The sequence below is a fragment of the Phymastichus coffea genome, unplaced genomic scaffold, assembly GCF_024137745.1.
Source record: "Phymastichus coffea isolate CEN01 unplaced genomic scaffold, Cenicafe_Pcof_1.1 PCOF00002, whole genome shotgun sequence".
Taxonomy (NCBI): domain Eukaryota; kingdom Metazoa; phylum Arthropoda; class Insecta; order Hymenoptera; family Eulophidae; genus Phymastichus; species Phymastichus coffea.
The window spans coordinates 1,969,294-1,986,829 of record NW_026706813.1 but is presented as its reverse complement, the minus strand read 5'-3'; the positions used below and the strand labels follow the sequence as shown (position 1 = coordinate 1,986,829).

Sequence of the window (17,536 nt, the reverse complement as noted above, 5' to 3'; positions counted from 1 at the left end):
TATTTACCAGAACAGGAAACGCGCTGGTGGCTACCGGTAAAAATAGGAGACTTTCAGATACGGGCTCTCTATGATCCGGGGGCTTCCACCACAGCAATAGGTAGTAACGCTCTAAAGATAGCGTTTGTGCTAGGCGTCAGGTTAGATACCACTCACGCGGGTACGGCGGGACTACCCGATGGTCGTAAGTTGACGATCGTTGGCCATGCCAGGTTGCCGTTCACCGTAGGGGAGATGACGATGCTGACGAGGGTAGCTATCCTCCCAACCCTCGTCGAGGAATGTATCCTGGGAGTGAATTTTGTCAGGTTGTTTAGAGCGGTACATGACCCCGACGATAATACGTTGCTGTTCAAGGAATCACAAGCCAAGATGAAGCTACAGGTAGCTAGCTTAGAGGCTGGTCCAAGATTAGCTACGATCGGACTAGCCGAGGTGACAGCCTCTCAAAGGGCGATATTGCAGAGGACCATCCGAAAGGCCTTATCGCAGGCCCCCGTGGGCAGTACGTGCTGGAGACAGATGCTAGCGCTACGGGAATCGGTGCCGTCCTAATTCAAAGAGTAGGAGACGAAGACCGGATCATTGAGTACGCTAGCAGAGTCCTTAACCCAGCGGAGCAAAATTACTCTGCCACGGAGCGCGAGTGCTTGGCGGTCGTATGGGCCATACAGAAGTTCCGCCCATACATAGAGGCGTACCGATTCAGGGTAGTAACGGACCATAACAGTCTGAAGTGGCTGTACAACCTGAAGAACCCGATTGGACGTCTAGCCCGATGGGCCTTGCAACTCCAAGGTTCCCCTTGCAACTCCAACGATCGAATATCGAAAGGGGGCAGACAACGTGTTGCCCGACGCGTTATAACGTGCTTTTGAGCCCACGAAGACTGAGGTTGGCGCAATGGACCAACCGAAGTTAGGGGACGGCACCTGGTACGCGGAACAGTTCCGGCGCGTCGAGGACCACCCGGTAGACTACCCGGACTGAAAAGTAGTTTGCAAGGTGATGTATCACCAAAAGCCGAGCTGTAACTACCAAGGCGGAGATGGGTACGGGGACACTTGGAAACTGGTCGTACCGCCGGAAGACCGAAAGACGGTCCTATTCGAGTGCCACGACCTTGAGACTGCGGGACATTTGGGACGCGAGAAGACCTTCGCCCGCGTTGCCTAGTCCTACTATTGGCCAGGGATGTACGCGGACGTCAAGGGTTACGTCCAAAAGTGTCAGGTTTGTCAGCAGTGTAAGGTCGAACAACGACTGCCGTGCGGGCTCATGCAGATTCGGATGTTGTCCAGGCCTTGGCAAGTGATAGCGGGCGACATCGCCGGACCCTTTCCGAGGAGCCCTCGAGGGCACGAATACATGCTCAACTACGGCAGGCAACCGGAAGCCCCGAACACCCTTCGGAGACGAATGGACGAGCTTGTAGCTTGAGAGGGAAGTTTGCTCCAAATCGGACAATGGAACGAGCATATGCAGAATAACCGCTTCGTTATTCAGCAAGCTCACGAGAGCGCTTCGGATGAGTCCCTGAGGCAGGCGAGATATTATAACACCAAGCACAGGACCCCCGGGGTTCAAGGAAGGGGACTGGGTATGGAAGAAGAATCGCATACTGTCTAGAGCGACGCAGGGTATTTCCGCGAAGTTAGCGCCAAAGTTCATAGGTCCCTTTATCGTCACGAAAATAATCGGAGTCATCTCGTACCGCCTTGCCAACCAGCAGGAAGAGGTCACGGAATTGGTCCATGCCAAGGACCTCAAGCCCTACTATGGACAGGAGGACGACTTACCTGAAGATGGAACTCGACGACGAGATGATGACGATAACTCTACCACCGAGGGAGCCGAGGCGACGAGTGTTCCGTCTACTGCGAGCGATGCGACGATACGCGGAAACGGGCGCGCCGACACTACGGATAACACACTCCGGGATAATAACGCGACAACTTCGAGCTCACCTCGTCACGCCCATTCCGATCTTTCCAACAAGATCCCAATAACCACCCCCTCAACTAATACGGTGAAGCGCTCACGAGGGAAACCTCGCAAGAATGCACTAACCACACACACTATACCGCATCGACAGAATCCACGTCTCTCCCCTCCCGTTGTCGGGGAAAGAAAGAGAGGTAGACCGCCGAGAGCACCGACCGTGGATGCATGAAGCCCTGCGAAAGAAGGATCTGGAAGACCGACGCCAAGAACCCCACCTTCAACCCCGGCGGAGAAGGCCAACGCAGCCGAACAGGCGCCCACTTTCGATACCCATGGAAAGATTATAGATACTGATGTGTGGGATTGTTACAGGATGCAGATCACACTCGATCAATTCTAGCAGGCGGCGGCCGCCCTCATCGGGCTAGACTTGGGCCCCGCCGTAGAAGGGGTGGTCCACGCCGCCCTGCACCTTCTCAGCAACAAGAAGGAGGAAGAGGAGCAAGCACGGGTACGAGCTCACGAGAGCTCGTCATCCGTGCTAATAGAGGAGCTCCCCGCCGAAGAGACCACCACACGCGCGTCGACGACGCCCGAGATCACGCGCGCCGTGATCGCACCGCTACCAAGACCTCCAGCGGAAGCCATCCCGCTGAAGGCCCCACCAACCTCCGTTGGCACCCAAACGGAGGGGGACTTCGCCAATGCGACCTGGCGCCCCAGGTTCACTAGCCAGGCATTCTCGCCTGGTGAACGAATCTGAGAAGAGATAGTGGAGGGTTTGAGGGAGGTCGAGCAATGCTGGACGACGCTTAACACTCTCCAACGAGCCGTGTATGCGGAGTACGACTCGTACATGGCTGCGGGACACCGATCCGGTGATATGGTTCGCTGGAGTAAGGTGGTGTCCCGCCGGCGCCAGTTTGCACAGGCGCTAAAGGAGGTCCAGCGCCGTCACCGCCAGGCCCTCGAGGGCCCGGTGACTGACACACCTGTTGACCTCTCCCAGCCTCCAGCCGTCGGAGCCAGACTAACGGCTCCGGAGGCCAGGCCGGAGGCTACGACACACCGGGGCCCCTGGCGAGGTAAACCTGGTGGTCAATGTGGACGGCAACCATGGGGGTCAAGGGCAACGGGACCCATCCACATAAATCTTGTGGTAGGGTCTACGGGTGAGGACCCCTCGGTCGAAAGGTCGTTGTGGTACGCCCCGAACTGGCGGGACGGGTTGTCACTGACCCCCAGAGAGCGAGGCCTCCCACGTGGCACACTCTCCCGCGCCCAGTGGGAAGGGTGCAACGTATGCCACAACCCCGGGGTAACCCACACAGACCGGTGTCCCCGCGTCAGGCATCACATCGACCTGGTCCAGGAGAGGCTGGGATGGGAGGCACGCGGGCGTCCCCCGCTGGACGCAGAAGGACGGGAGATGACCAGCGACCAGCCTGATTGAAGATCCCTACCCCCGTGGGCAGGGCTACACCCATACTGGTACGCAATAAAGTTGTTCAGGAAATCACAGAGAATATGATCGTTTATTATCCCTTCCCCTCCTCACCTCAAAAGGAACAGCGCTAATAATATTATCGTCGAGGACCCCATAGGTCCAGACTGGAAGGGGGCTGTGACTATCGCTTCATCGCTAAGGTCATGTGAAATTTAGATCCAATATTATTCGCGAAACATTTACAAAATGTTTCGGGCTAAATTTATTACATTCTACTGGGAGCACGTCGTGGATCAATCGAAACTCAACATAATACCTTATCCAAACGTCGGATTTCGCACTATGTGTGAATCCGGGGTCAAAAAGAGGGGTTTCCATTACAAAAAACACTTCGACCTTGAAATGACCTTCAAAATGAGGTTAAAGGTCAAAGGTATTTGGTGCATTGGGCGGCCCACTCTGTTCTGAACAAATTTTGTAGAGGTCATTTTTCTATATCTTAAAAATTAAAAAAACGCTTTTAATTTTTTTCTGGCAGTTTTTCAAGCATTTGACCTTAAATCAACCTTTTCAAGGCCATGAAAAAAAATTTTAAAATATCTTTGTGGACGTAAAATTTCCCGCTCTTTTCGAATCCGGTGTCAAAAATAGGGGTTCCCATTTAAAGAAAACAATTCGACCTTCAAATGATCTTGAAAACGATGTTCAAGGTCAAAACTAATTATACAGATAGATGGCCCCCTTTGTCGTAAACAACTTTCATCTGAAACATTTTTCACAAAAAAACGAATTTTCGATTTTAAAATGGCTGTACGGATGGTCTGGAATACCCGGTATATATATATTGTAACGGGGTAAAACCGTTTAACTGTTATATTCGCGCGATTACCTTAAAAAGACGCGTGAATTTGTCAATGCTCACTACTATTCCGGGAGAGCACGAGGAAGTATGCGTCAGTCAACCGATAATCGTTAATAACCTATCTTAAATTGAGTGGAAGCTATGTGAGGTGAGAGAATCAATGAAAACACTTGTTAGTAAGGTAAATCGGATCTTTTATTGCCCCTCAAAACTCACAAAAGGTCGGCCCGCGCGTTTGTTTACATGCACGCTCGCTCGTCGACAACACGCTTTGCCGGTACGCACGCTGCTCTTTGTTATTAGAGTTGACGCTACATGCACGCATCGAATGTTAGAATTAAATCGTTATTCGTAATATCGCGATCGCGAAATTAAGCTGGCCAGCTTACCTGTTACTTGCAGGCGATCGGAGAAAAACTACGGCAGGTCGCACAGCACGAAACAGTTTTTGATATTGTTTTTATTCGCGGATCGCGAGTGCGCGCACACACTGGTTTCGCCCTCGATGGCGAAATCTCACACTCTCTCTCTCTCTCGTTCTGGCCTCTGGCTCGTACTTGATAGCTCCTTGGAGGCTGCGATCCCGGATCACTGGCTGCTGCTGCTCTGTCGCGTTATATTCGTCGAGGATGCGTAATTTGGCGGTGATAATAGCGATAGCGGGCGGACACTACGATGGTCTATGCTTCACTGGTTCGAATTCTACCGCGTGCGTTCCGTCTGCTCGCGTGCCGAATTCCTTCGATACGTATTTTGTCCCCCCGGGAGGTGCTGCCCTCACAGACAGCCATAAAGTTAAATGGTTAGCGCTAACTTGACGTTTACCGTCACAATATATATATATATATATATATATACATATACAGGATGTCAATTAAGTTCCGGGACGCTTGAATATTTTCTGAAGTACTTCAGTTCTGAAAAAGGTCAAGGTCATTCCTACAGTAACTTTGAACAAGGAATCCGATGGTGACCTTGGATTTGATCTTGAACCTCATTTTCAAGGTCATCTGAAGGTCAACCTCATTTCTTCTAACAAAAAAACTTATTTTTGATACCGGATTCCAAAGAAGCCAAAAATTTAACGTCCAAATATGTATTGAGGTATGAGGTTGAGGTTACTCCTAGAGGTCAAATAGAGGTCAAATAATAAATTCTTAAAAATTTCGCGAGTTCAGAGGTAAAAAAACAAATAAAGGTCATACCATTGGTAAGTCTTAACGAGGAACTCAACGGTGACTTCGAATTTAACCTTGAACCTCATTTTTAAGGTCATTTGAAGGTCAACCTCATTTTTTCTAATGGAAACCCCTGTTTTTGATAGCGGATTCGAAAGAAGCCCAAAGTTTTACGTATCGATGTGTCGAAGAAGGAATCCAATTGTGACCTTCAATTTGACCTTGGACTTGACCTTACAGGTTATTTGAAGGTTAACTTTTTTTTTAATAGGAACCCTTATTTTTGACACCGAAAATCCATTGAGCGGGAAATTTTACGCTCAGGTATGTACTTAGGTCGCAGAAAAAGTTTGACATTGGGGTTTAATCCAAGGTCATTTACCCACAACGGTTCAATCTCCACTTGACATTTAAGGTCATTTCAAGGTCAACTAGTTTTTTTGATTGGAAATCCTAGTTTTAGTACCAGGAATCGATAGAGGGGGAAATTTTTCATTCAGACAGCATTTTTTTAAATTATGACCTTACTATCGTCCTTATTCTTACTCTTTGCGTTACCCAGAAACAACGACGTCGACGTAGTAAGATCTGTTTCCTTTGGGGTGCTTGATTAGCGTGAGTCCCCTTGCCTCTCACTTAAAGGTTGAAAGTTTAATGGCAATGCCATTTTAGATTTGAGAAAATCTAAATTTTGTCAGTAGATTCGAACTCAGTGACCCCAAAAACTCCCGAGTACTGATTTCCAGCCAAAAATGTGCTATTTCTATTTTCATCCGCCATCTTGAATTTGCCATCTTGGATTTGATAAAATCTAAATTTTGTCAGTAGATTCGAACTCAGCGACCCCCAAAACCCCCGAGTAAGAAATTTCAAACCAGAATAGTCAGTTAAAAGGAATGTTTATAAAAGAACATGATTGTTGATAAAATAAACGTTTGTTTAAACCGTTTTCAAACTTATTTCAAATTTGTAAGTGGGTAAAGACAAAGATTAATGTCCAGAAGTTTGCATTACAGTATATGAGTTAGGGATTCCTGAATTTAACGACTCTTGCTATTTAAGCATTTACAAAAAAAATAGAATTTATTTGATCTTTTTTGTTGTTCCTGGATTGTATTTCCGGCTGATAGTTTACGAACATAATAAGTTCCAGAGTTAAAAACATTCTAAAGTTTAAAACATTCTAGAGTTCTAAGCATTTCTTTTTGAACAACTCGTTTTTCTTTGCAGCTCATAAGTTTCTCTTTTGGTTTTAATTCGTGTACTATTCTTATCTAATTAAAAAAATGGCGTATGCTAAACTTTCGGAGCGAGAACGGATAAGTTTGTTGATGATGCGTGGTTGGGAAGATCGAGTTCGATCTTACCTTGAAGTGCGCACACTGTTCAATAATAATTTCCGTAATCAAGATGGACAAACACCTACTATATTTCAAAATCTACAGTCGAAAGGACTGTACGGCGCTTCGCAGAATTTGGGACTATTAGTGATCTTCAGTGAACTGGTCGCCCAACATCTGTTGCAACTGAGGAGAAGCAGATTGAAATTGCTCAAGCAATTATTGAAAATCCGCATCTTAGTTTACGTAGAGCTGGGCATGAGCATGACGTTTCTCATGAATGCGTACGAAAAATTCTGAAAAGCATTCATTTTCATCCTTATAAAATCCATTTGGTACAGGAACTTAATGAAGATGATCCGGATCGTCGGCTCGAGTTTTGCGAAACGATGATGAATAGAATAGATGCAGAGCCTAATTTTTTATACAATATAGTTTTTTCAGATGAGGCTACTTTCACTTTAAATGGTGAGGTTAATAGACACAATTGCAGATATTGGTCTGACTCAAATCCTGCATGGATGTTGGAAAACCACACACAATATCCACAAAAGTTGAACGTGTGGGCTGGTATCTTTAATGGTACTCTTGTAGGCCCTTTCTTTATCGACGGTAATCTCACTGCAGCTTCATACGAACAGTTACTTAGGGATCAAATAATACAACGAATTAGAGAGATAGCAGGTGATGATTACGATGTAACTTGGTTTCAGCAGGATGGAGCAGCCGCTCATTTTGGTCAAAACGTTCGAGCATATTTGGATGCTCAGTTTCCTTGAAGATGGATTGGAAGAAGGGGTGAAATCGAGTGGCTGGCTAGATCTCCGGATCTGACACCACTCGATTACTTTCTCTGAGGTTACCTTAAGAATAAAGTCTATGCCACTAAACCAAACAATATAGAGGAACTGCGCAATCGAATTCTGGAAGAGGCTGCAAGAATCGATAGAGCGATGATTCGCGATGCTGTTACTCATTTTTACAATCGTCTAGCTTTTTGTCAAGAAGTTGAAGGATTTCAGTTTGAGCATCTCCATTAAACTTTGAACCTTTAAGTAAGAGGCAAGGGGACTCACTAATCAAGCACCCCAATCGTGAGAGGCAAGGGGACTCACGCTAATCAAGCACCCCAAAGGAAACAGATCTTACTACGTCCACGTCGTTGTTTCTGGGTAACGCAAAGAGTAAGAATAAGGACGATAGTAAGGTCATAATTTTAAAAAATGCTGTCTGAATGAAAAATTTCCCCCTCTATCGATTCCTGGTACTAAAACTGGGATTTCGAATCAAAAAAACTAGTTGACCTTGAAATGACCTTAAATGTCAAGTGGAGATTGAACCGTTGTGGGTAAATGACCTTGGAGTAAACCCCAATGTCAAACTTTTTCTACGACCTAAGTACATACCTGAGCGTAAAATTTTCCGCTCAATGGATTTTCGGTGTCAAAAATAAGGGTTCCTATTAAAAAAAAAGTTAACCTTCAAATAACCTGTAAGGTCAAGTCCAAGGTCAAATTGAAGGTCACAATTGGATTCCTTCTTCGACACATCGATACGTAAAACTTTGGGCTCCTTTCGAATCCGCTATCAAAAACAGGGGTTTCCATTAGAAAAAATGAGGTTGACCTTCAAATGACCTTAAAAATGAGGTTCAAGGTCAAATTCGAAGTCACCGTTGAGTTCCTCGTTAAGACTTACCAATGGTATGACCTTTATTTGTTTTTTTACCTCTGAACTCGCGAAATTTTTAAGAATTCATTATTTGACCTCTATTTGACCTCTAGGAGTAACCTCAACCTCATACCTCAATACATATTTGGACGTTAAATTTTTGGCTTCTTTGGAATCCGGTATCAAAAATAAGTTTTTTTGTTAGAAGAAATGAGGTTGACCTTCAGATGACCTTGAAAATGAGGTTCAAGATCAAATCCAAGGTCACCGTTGGGTTCCTCGTCAAGACTTACCTAGGGTATGACCTTTGTTTGTTTTTTGTTACCTCTGGACTCGCGAGATTCTTAAAATATCATTATTTGACGTCTATTTGACCTCTAGGGGTTAAACCTCAACCTCAACCTCAAACCTCAATACATATCCGGACGTAAAATTTCCCGCTCTTTCCGATTCCGCAATAAAAAATAGGGGTTCCTATTTAAAAAAATGAGGTTGACCTCAAAATAACTTCAAAATTGATGTTCAAGGTCAAATCCAAGGTCACCATCGGATTCCTTGTTCAAAGTTACTGTAGGAATGACCTTGACCTTTTTCAGAACTGAAGTACTTCAGAAAATATTCAGGCGTCCCGGGACTTAATTGACACCCTGTATATATATACTGGGTGAGCCATTTTAAGTGTACCAATAAGTTTTCTCGGAAACTATGAGAGATAGCGAAATATTTTTCAGACGGAAGTTGCTTAATTTCGAGGGGGTTAAATTCTCATGAACTTACCTTTAACCTTGGAGTTCATGTTCAAGGTCATTTGAGGTAAACTTTGTTGTCTTAAATGGGAACCCCTATTTTTGACCCCGGATTCAGAAAGAGCGGGAAATTCTACGTTCAGATGATGTAACATATGTGGGGTCCGATTCACCACCCAAGGTCATGTGAAGATCAATTTATTTTATTCTTAATTTTTCCACCTGATTGACCAGATAGGGTAATGTAAGCGAAAAATATTTCAGACAAAAAATGCTCAATTTTGAGAGGTTCAAGTTCTCATGACCTTACCATAGACCTTGGAGGTCATGTTCACGGTCATTTGAAGGTCTACTTTGTTTTCTTACATGGGAAGAAAACAATATGACTGTGAATAAATAGGGCAAAATAGACCGCACACATGACGCCTAAACAATAAATTAGGTAGAATTTCCAGCTCTTTCCAAATCCGGGGTCAAAAATAGGGGTTCCCATGTAAGAAATCAAAGTAGACATTCAAATGACCTTGAACATGTTCTCCAAGGTTAAAGATAAGGTCATGGGAATGTGGCCCCGTCGAAGTTGAGCAACTTTTGTCTAAAATATTTTTCTCTTAACATTACCCTATCCGGTCATTCGAGTGGAAAAATTAAGATAAAAAATATATTGATCTTCGCATGACCTCGGGTGGTGAATCAAAGCCCACATATGTTACGTCATCTGAACGTAGAATTTCCCGCTCTTTCTGTATCCGGGATCAAATATAGGGGTTCCCATTTAAGAAACTAAAGTTTACCTCAAATGACCTTGAACATGAACTCCAAGGTTAAAGGTAAGTTCATGAGAATTTAACCCCCTCGAAATTAAGCAACTTCCGTCTGAAAAATATTTCGCTATCTCTCATAGTTTCCGAGAAAATTTATTGGGTTATTGAGTTAACACCGTATATATACTGGTAATATTCAATTAATTTACTAGCAATGGATTTACTAGATTTGATCTTAATGGGTTAAACTGACATCGGATTCGGATTTACTGATCCTAGAAATATAAAGTTCAAGGGCTCTGATCTACTGGGCATGTTATTTTTTTGTGGGTCTGTATTATCAACTAGGTAATCTGATGTATGAAATTTATCAATATATTCTTTCACGATCCTATACATAACAATGTCTTGAATTTCATAAATAAGGCTATTTGTATCAGTATAAAGTCATTTACATCTTTCACTAATTTTTCACTTCATCTATCCGTAGTGAAATCTAATACACATATGTATATGGATTTTCTTGTACTGATAGCTACACAATATTTTTGACGCTACAAAACTTTCATAAAAGATGAAACTGCTATCAAATTAGGTTATGCAATTCGTGTTTCTAATGATTTAAGCCATAATTTATGATTGAGTCCATACTGAAGAGCTTGTTTCAAAACACTATAATGAATAACGTATCGTTCTTTATCATAAAGTATTGTCAAAAGTTTTTCCTGTCTTAATCCAGATGGTTCAGCATGTTCAAAATGTAGGCAAGTCTTTATGATCATTACGTAGCTCTTGTGGATATTCTAGATCTATTTTTAAAATGTAACCCACATTAGTATCATCGACAATATTAAAAAAAACATTGGCTCGTCCACATTTGAAACCTTGCAGCGAGACATACGGCTCGTTACCAATTATCTGAGGCAGGAAAGAGGGCAATAGTGCTCTGAGCAATTGAGAAGGATTAAGGTAAGAGAAAGAAAAATTAAAGCGGTAAAGAACTGCTCGCACTCGCTTGGTCTATGGAGTCCTTAGTTGACTAACTCACTGCTTCCTTCTTATTCATCAACATTCCTTCACTTCCTCTTGACCTCACTGCTCCTACTTAACTCTTAAGTCCTTCTTCCTGACTCGACGGCTACCTATACCTCACTGTAACTCCACACTTTTCTTTCTTCACGCTCGACACATCCCCTCTTGACCTAATTTCGCAGCAGCACGCGACACCTATTGCCCAATACCGGCACTTGTCCCTTATCTCTCTTTCTCTCTCTTTTCGCTCTCTCTTTGTCTCTTTCGTTGTCGCTCTCATTGGCCCCACTCTCTGCTCGCTAATCATTATTGGCAGCTGAAAGAAAACAATTCACATTAGGCGTACTTCAGAATGTTCCCAACTTTGGTTGCTAGACCAGCCGAGAGCAGAGGAAGTGGAAGAAGCTGTGCACGACAAAACGTCGTCACCTGCTCCCGTCATAGCCATATAAATCTCTCATATGATATTAATTAAGTCACAGCCCAACCGTAAAAGTTATTTACATCATTAAACATTAAAATTTTATTTATCTCATTCTTATTGAATTCTTCTTATATATATTTATTATTTGTCTTTGAATATCTATTATAACGTTGATTAATACCACCACGAATATTTTTTTGATTAAATAAGACCATATCTATATTCATTAACAGTTGATTGCGTCCTACATTAATCCAGAGGCAGTATAATAATGTGTTGAGTCAAGCTCATGCATTCTTACATGTTATTCAAAAATTTTCAATAATATCAGCTAACAGTAGCACGTCTATCTTTATATAAAGATCAGAATATAAGCCTAAATCTATCTTGTCCTAAATGCTTTTAAAAATATTCCAAACGTTTTGTGCATGCTCATAATCTTTAGTAGAAATATTACTGTCTGTCAATTGGGTATAAAGTTATCCAATGGAAGGTTACTCTGTGCCAGTTAGACTACTTAAATTTTGAACATACGAGGTGCGGCTATTAAGTAGCAAGATTGTCGCTGCAACAAAAGAAGTACGTATACGCCAAAGGTTATCAACTATCAGCTATTTAGCTTGAAGCGTACTCTTTCAAATGCGATGCCTACCCTGTCTGTAGACAAACGAGTGTAGCCGTTGTCGTCATTCGTATAGAGACTGTTTCATTATTCTGCCATAAAAATTATCTATGTAACAATGAATCTACATGATGTTGTGAAATTTACATGAATCTTGAAAAAACTACAACTGAAACTTATAATTTATTGAAATAAGCATATGGCAATAAATTACCGCGTTCATGTATTTTTGAATAGTTTAAGTATTTTCAAGATATCCGAGAAAATATTGAAGATGATTCATGCTTGAGTAGCCCTTTCACATAAAAAACGAATGAAAATATCCAAAATGTCGGTAATCTTGTTCGATCTGACCGTCGGTTCAGTATTCGTGCATTTGCTGAATCTATAGAATTAATAAAATATATGTACGGCAAATTTTACATGAAAATTTTAAGATGTGAAAAATGTGTGTGAAACTAGTATCTAAAAATCTTACATTTGAACAAGAAGCTCCCATAAATATTTGTATTGATACTTTGAGTACGACTGAAAATGATCCAAACTTATTACAAAGGGTAATAACATGATTAATCTTAGTTTTTAACCTATGTTCCTGAAACAAAGCGCCAATCCATTCACTGGAAGAGTCCAATTTCGCCAAGATCTAAAAAGCTGAAATGAGCAAAACGAAATTAAAAGCAATGATTGTTTTTCGATATTCATGGAATTGTACACCTTTACTGGATTCCTGAAGGTGAAGCTGTTAACTAATATTATTATTTTCACGTTCTTACTGAACTCCGTAAAAGAATAAGAAAAACAACCCGAACTATGGAAGAAGTCATGACTTCTTTATCAAGACAATGCACTGGCTCATTTCGCTCTGTCCGTCAAGAGGTTTCTAGCCAAGTACAGCGTCTCAGTGCTAGACCACCCATCTTATTTGCCGTATCTTATACCGTGCAACTTCTATCTCTTTTCTAAGGTAAAATCTATATTAAAAGAAATAAGATTTGAGTCTGCTCAAGCTGTGAAAGAAAAAGCGGTGTGTATTCTGAAAGAATTGGCAGAAAAAGACTTTCAGCACTATTTTGAACAATGGAAGAATCGCACAGAGCGATGCAGGGATAGAGAAGGGATATATATTGAAGGTGACAATAAATAAATATATATTATATTAAAATCAAATGTTTTATATCACTAGTCTCATTATTTAATAGCCACAAATCGTACTGAAAAAACTCTTTTCTTTTAAGTAAATTAATTTGTTTCGCAGTATAATAAGTATATCTTTCTCAAATTCCCACTATACAATATCTAGCTAAACCAAGTAAGATGTTAACTTATGTAGAGATGAGGGCACAAATAGAAAGGGATTAATGATTTAAAAGCTGATCCAACTGTCTTTAATTTTTTTTATGAAAGATATATAGCGCTCCTTACTTTCAGCGAGATCAGATATTTTTCTCTCAAATTTCAAGTTATTTATAGTTTATGGTAACAATTTCTGTTACTAACTATCATCATAACGGCATTTTAAATATAATCGTACACTAAAGCCTTCATGTTCTTGAAAAGTCTATCTCTCAACATCGGGGTTGAGTTTCAATAAACATTCAAAATCAGCGTATATAACGAATGAAATCTCCTCTTTTCACGTTTATAATTTTTAAATTTAAGAGTGGGATCCTCAAATAAATTTATTAGACGTTTCTTTATTTCCAAACAATCAACTTCATGAAATTTGAAATTTTTCTGGTCAGTAAACTAGTGAATCATATTTTTTCGGTATGTATAAATTTTTTGTTAAATTATTTAACTTTTCAAATTTAGAAGCATACTGCTTGCTTTCATCATAGAATTAACATTATTATTATGCGGCGAAATAATACATATTGATCAATGACTTAAACGAACTAATTTTCAATTATTGATAAATATTGATTTTCTTTAATAATTAATCAATAAGAATCTAACTAACTACTAGGGATTCTTACAAATGGAGTAAGTAAGGCAAGCGTAACTTGTTATCTCGAGAGACTGCGCTCTTTTTTCAGGCGGAAGCGGGATTATTAAAGCTAAGCGGTGCACAGTATTCAAATGCTTGGCACTGCACAGTATTTCAAATGCTTGAAAAATCTCCAGAATGAAATAAATTGCGAACGAAAAGCCTCAATGGAAAAGGTATGTTACGGTATGTTATATAATATATATTATAACGGGGTTTTAGCTCGAACTCTTTTCGGGCTAAATCAGTTATATAACAAATAATTCTCGTGGATTAATATTTTAATAAAGCGAAGTGCGCTATCCAAGGCGACCCTGTGCGCCAGCGCGAACAGTGCTTGGGTCCAGCTGCATCAGCTTGCCTCCTTCCTTATGTAGAAATTCGGCCCGCGGGGAGTGTCGTGATCTATAGGTTACTTGGCGAGGGACAACCTAAAGAGTCTCGCTGCGAAATGGTTATGCGATAAGGCAGGTGTATCGGAATAAGACACTGCGGATTTTAGTAGAAATGAATTGTATATTGAAGCACCCACGAATACATGCAAGCGCGCGTGTTGACGAAATGTGAGCGGTAGCGAACAAGGCGACAACAAAACACAAGGCGCCGATCTTGTCAGCGACCGAGCAAGATGGGACAACGGATTCCCTTAAAGCGGCTCGAGGCAAGACGCAATGCCGAGCAAAATGACAGGGTGCGTAGGTCGGGCGAAAGGCTAGAGCAACAAATGCGGTTAGCAAGCAATAGGAGAGAGAGAGCTAAAGAGAGAGAGAAGAATCGAGTAGGTACTTACAGTAGTTGTCGTCGCTTATCAGAACGGCAGAAACGCACGTACAATAGATCGCGACCACGCTTACTCCTAGCCTACTCTCACGCGGGCGTTCTCGCTTCTTAGCCTTATAGCTAACGGAATTCCTGTCAGCGTCAACTACGTGTCTTCGCTTATCAGTGGCGATCATCGGACTCGTACAATCGCCACTGCGTGTTCGCTTACTCCTTCGTAGTCCCTCGTAATGCAAAAGAAAAGATGTTGCTGTCAAACTATGCTAGCGTCCGCACTTGTCTCTGCTCGCATGCCAACTGACTTATTATGCGCTCTCCTTCTCTCTCCCCTTCGCGATCGCGGTCTCTCCGCGACATCCGCGCTAAGGACTATCGGTAGTATAGATCGTAGGGCTCGACTCTTACCTTGTTCGCTGACATTTCAACTGGGCTACAAATTACAAATTATTATAATGCATGGTATGGTATAAATATAATTAATAAATAAACTGGCTGCAGGGAGAGAGAGACATAACGAGAATGCGGCTCGTTATAGTATATATATATATATATTATATAATAAGGAAATAACATATGTTATATGTTATAGAATAAGGAAAAAATATTCTAGTATGGACCATATCAATTTTTACCTTTAAAATGAAGGTCAAAGTTTGACTTTTATGAAAGGAAAAATTTACAAATTTAAATATAGTTCAGTAATGTTTTTTTAAAGTAAATAGGTCAACAATAATAATAACGAATAAAAACCCGTATTAGAAAACTTTCTTTTGTTTATATTTTTGAATAAAAAAAATTGGGTCGATGTTTCAACATTTTTAATCAATTCATAATCTTCAGCACTCAACAGAAAAAAATGCCAAGCGTTATATGCATGATTCAGTAGTCGTTAAAATCTCGTACTGAGCGGACGTGTTTATGTTTGCTCTAGTATGTGAAGCTAATAGCTTAAGAGGATAAGTGTAATTCGGATTAATTTTAAATGCTGCAATAATCGCATGTTTTTTTTCTTTCTCACAAACTTAAGACCAGCCAATATGGCTACAAATAAACAAATATAGGAAGAAACAACAAGAAAAGAAAACTCAGAAGTACCAAGTGAAAAAGTACTTTTGCAGGCGAGTTCGTCCAGTTGGCCTCTGCGCTTCCTGCTAAAAATTCTTGGCTTTTAGTCAATTTTTTGGCCAGTGGATAAATTATTCGCTCGCCTGGTTACAACATAACAATAACCAAATCACCAGCTTTAACGAGTTTTCGAGCTACACACCTCTGCCAACAACGCTAACAACACAGCATCCACACTAGGACCACTACACTCTACACATTACACACTGCACACCTTACTGATTGCAATACATCTAAACTTTTGCTGCTAAGTACCTGTCAACAATTTTACCGTTACTCCACACATTATAATCTACTCGGAGAGACTCCTTACTGCTGGTGTCATTTTTTGCTGCACTACTTCTCATCACTTGAATTATCTCGCGTTTAGTTATCGCGACGGCGATTCTATTTTATTTTTATTTTTATTTTCTTTTATCTTGTTTTATTTTCATTAATTTTAATTTTTGTTGTATATCTAGCGCTATCTACACGCTAGATAATTTTAATTTTAATTTTAATTTTATTTTATCGAAAATGTCAAATCGTAATCTTTTCTACAATTAATTTGATTTTAATGTAATTCCTGCGTTCGTTTTCATCAATTATTATTATTTTTTTCGTATTGTTTTTGTGTAATAGTCGTTTTAGGTTAACTTGCGAATCCCTTGTCCGCCTCCTGTAAATAGCATCATTTTACTCCCGAATCTCCCGTCAATTTTGATCTTTAACAAACAGAGTTGATGCTACTGAGATGATAATTTTCAAATCTTTCAAATTCTGACTTTTCTTAGCTCCTGTTTATGACTGGTCAATGACTCAAATTTTCGCGTAAAATTAGAACATTTCAATTTGCTATATCAATCTGTTCTCTACAAATTAGCTGTTATATTACAGTTTTCTAATGAGGTTTTGAGACCCGAGGAGGAGAAATGGGTAAAATTTGACACAATCAGTGAATTTTTATTATTTGTCATAATTCGTTCTTAATTACCAAACTGCTCACTTTTATCAAATGGTCTTGTCTTTATGCGCCGAGTGTGATGAAGCACTGAGTTGCCGGGGTGGCAATATCTCGCAGTGCAAAGCTTATGCTACATTTTTCCATCAGCACTGTACTGACATAACCCCAAACCCTGATCTCGCGATCTTTATTTGCCGTACCTGTTCTTTTGAGTCTGCAGTCTCGGCTAAGCCTCGTCAAACCGGTGGCGCGTTTTTATCATCCCCTCCTTCCACTCAAATCGACTCTGCCCCAGCTGGTACATTTTCTCTCGTCGAAGCTTTAGGTCGAAAGAGAGAAGCGTCACCTTACGACCTTTTCCCATCGAAGACATTGAAGGTGAAATCACGGAGTGATTCCTTAAACCTTAAACACTGCCCGATTGGTTGCCCTTCCCACTGTTTCTACCTCAGTCCGGACCAAATCCTCTTACTCGATAGTATGGCTCCTACCATGGGCGACCAACCGCCAGCATGGTTTTCCGCTGTCGTAAATAACGAATTTACCGAGTTTCACAACGAGATTAGAGCCATCTAGACTTCTATCCTCGATCGTGTCGCCAACGAAGTGAAGAGTCTTAAATCTGTAATGGGTCTCAAAGATCGCTTCGAGCTCCTTATTCTGGCCCT

At 41.3% G+C, this 17,536-nt stretch overlaps 1 protein-coding gene across 7 annotated transcripts in view; it reads right to left on the bottom strand.

Annotated features, from left to right (window-relative positions):
- The window catches only part of LOC131663255 (protein draper-like), an 859,806-nt gene that overhangs the window by 449,392 nt on the left and 392,878 nt on the right, over nucleotides 1-17,536 (bottom strand). The gene's annotated exons all lie outside the window — the stretch shown is intronic.